The sequence below is a fragment of the Fukomys damarensis genome, unplaced genomic scaffold (genome assembly GCF_012274545.1).
Source record: "Fukomys damarensis isolate Sample0158 unplaced genomic scaffold, DMR_v1.0_HiC HiC_scaffold_14, whole genome shotgun sequence".
NCBI classification, from domain to species: Eukaryota; Metazoa; Chordata; class Mammalia; order Rodentia; family Bathyergidae; genus Fukomys; species Fukomys damarensis.
Window position 1 is genome coordinate 49689016 of NW_022900926.1, and position 3110 is coordinate 49692125.

A 3110-nucleotide genomic window follows, 5' to 3' on the forward strand; every position below is an offset into this window, starting at 1 on the left:
TTCCAATTAAAGCTGCCAAGGGTTTGCCAAAGCATATATTGTATATTTGAGCTATTTTATTCTATTGCAGTAGTCTTACTGGTATGAAAATAATACAGCATGCTGAGGTAGATAGAAGAAACTTTTTAAAATAGGCAAAAAAGAGACAAGGTATTCAGTATTTTAAAATTATACTTAGAAAAAAAAAATCCTAAGGGTCTTAAAGACACAATAAACCTATAAATTGGGCTCTAGAGCTGTCTTTTTCACCTACAAATTGTGCTTTCTCTATCCTCAAGGAAGCAGCAGTATTAGTAGATAGCATATCTTAACTCCAAACATATGTCAATGTCTTGCATTCTGACATAGCTTGCCAGATGGGTAGCTGGACAATAGAAATATACATCCTAGATCACTCATCTTAAAAATACCTCCAAATCCCCATAAATATATTTGATTCTGTCCCATAATGGATTTTGCTCTTTCTTGAGGTCCTACATTCTATTTCTTTGACTGTGTATCTTTTAATTTCTTCTTAATAGAAACTCTTCCCATGCCTCTTACTGACTAGTCCTGAAAATTCTTTTTATGTGATGGTAATCAGCTAACCTCCAACGTTCTATATTTAGGGTGGGTTACCTACCCTTATGTCAGTTCAAGGGAACTCTTCAAATACGGTTTGGTGACAATGCCACCCAGAAATAGTATACTGTGGAGAAAGAAAGTCTTTATGCCACATCAGGCATATAATGTCTTCAAGGAGGCGACCTTATCAAACCTGATAGAGGTAGAGTTGGCAGCTTCTGCTGAACTTTGAGACAATATGTTTGGAGTACAGAGAATATATTCTTGTTTTTCCAAGAGTTGGGGCTTTGAATAAATTTTGCTGAAAATTTCTTATCCTGGGCTAACAGCAAGCCTTGCAAAGTTAATTTACAACTGTACAGCTATGAAGAGAACTCTAGGGAAATGTGCCTGATTCAGGCGTTCTGTGTTTAAATTTCAAGGGAAAATAAGTGCTAGGTCTTGAAGACATCTCTAGATCTGATAAGGTCCAGAAATACAGGGGTAATGTATTTACCTTTCCAGGATGTTTTCCATCTGCTTTCTATGGAGCAGAGATTTTTCTTTCTTCTATTTTTTTTTATCTCCTGTATATTGTAGAGGAATTATTTTTCTTCATTATCCACCCAAGATACATATTTTACATAATTAGGAGATTTTGTCCAAGTTTTCATCATGTCATTTCAGGGGTAAGACCTGGAGTTTGGAGGATCATATGGTAATAGTTTGCTTTTTAAATGAATACTGAAATATGATCTGACCTAGATTGGGAGTGCATTCATAATAAAATTACAATAGGTGAATATTAAAACTTAAAGTATAGAGTTCATTCTATGCTTAAATATAGACTTCATCCCAATCTTTTTTGATAGCTGAATAGGGCCAAGTATAAGTGTTGGAGAGTTTGTGCACACAAATCTGTCTGAATAGTATCCATGGAAGAGCTAGCGCAAAGAGTTTGGAAGCACCTACCTTTGATTTTGAGAGAAATGTTTGAGGATGAATTACATTAAAGGTTAAATCAAAAGTCTGTTATAACAATAGTGTCTTAGGTCAGGTCACATAGAAGCAGAATCTGACCTGTTGAAGTGACTTACTGGTAGGGAACTACTCAAAGAAGGAGTGACTAGGAAGCAGCCCAGGAAGGGGAAAGTGACCAGGAATAACATCTCACTGAAGACTCATTCTGACCTCAAAGGGAATTCTCCAGCATAAAGAGCTCTACAGATTCACACCCTTCTTGGGCAAGGCCATGACTGTCATGGTAAGGTGAAGGTGGCTTCAGCATTGATCAAGGGCAGTTCTTGAGGGTAGGGAGCACTGATTAACATCTTTTGTGGCTGAGAATGGGTACTGGCTAGTGAAGGAATCTGGAGGGGCCACTACAGTAGCCACTGCAAACAATACTAGGAAATGGTATCTTTGTCACTAAGCTGCCTTTGTGCTAGGTTGATCTTTCTAATCCTTCTATGAGAACTCTCAACATAGAGGTTGTGATCCTTTTCATTTTGTTAAGTAGTTACTTTTCTGCTCAATGTCCTCCAGTGGCTTCTCACTTCACCTTGAAGAAACCAGTCCTCACAATGACTTCTCAGCCCTATATGACTCAAAACTTCCCAACTCCCATCACAGAAGAGGTAGCCCTTCCAACAACTTTTATGCCGGGAGTCTCAATAAACCAAGAGGGTTTATGTTGAAGATGATCCTTTTTTCTGACTCAATAGTGAAATTTCACCCCCTCCAGGGAAATGTGGAGTTCACTGATAAGCTTTCGACTTTAAGATTACTCTTTATTATTGTCATTTGGAAGTTCTCTTTCCCTCATGCTGTCATTTTTGTTGTATTCTATCTAGCAATACTAAAACCTTTATTTGAAAGATATTGAAACTAGTCCAGTTCACTGCTTCTATAACTGAAAATGATACAGGAGAAATGTAACTCCCAACTGCTACAAGTTAGATGTGCTGAGTTTGTGGTCCCACACCATCGAGGAATGAAGTTGTAAACCAAAGAATGAAATTAGGAGACTTTTATTGAAAGTAAAGAGAGAAGAGTAGCTCCTGTACTTCCAGGAGGGGTCCAAAATTAGTCACTGAGGCCAGGAATAATTTCACAACATGGGTTAAACTACCATCAACCTATAGGATTGTAAGTATAGCTAATATTGATCTAATAGGGAAATGAGTCATGTAGCAGGGTACATGGAAAGAACAAAGTCATTTTGCGGAAAGGATTGGTCCAGATGCTGTGGTCACCCACCTAGGTGAATGTTGACTATGTGCACTTACCAGGTTGTGTTAGTTACAATATAATTACAAGTTACTGTTTATCCCTTAGGGAGACATGTAGACTTGGCCATTGCATCTTCATCTTGAGGCCTGGCCTTCTTCAGATGCACCTCCAGCCACAATTTTGTTGTCTTTATTTTTGTGCTGACTTCCTTGAGAGCCTAGTCATTCTCTTTCTCCGACTATATTAATTTCTATCTAACTTACCTGCCTGAAGCACACTTATTTCTTCAGTTATAGACTGTTTTTTTTTTTTTTTTTTTTTTTTTTTTTTTTTTT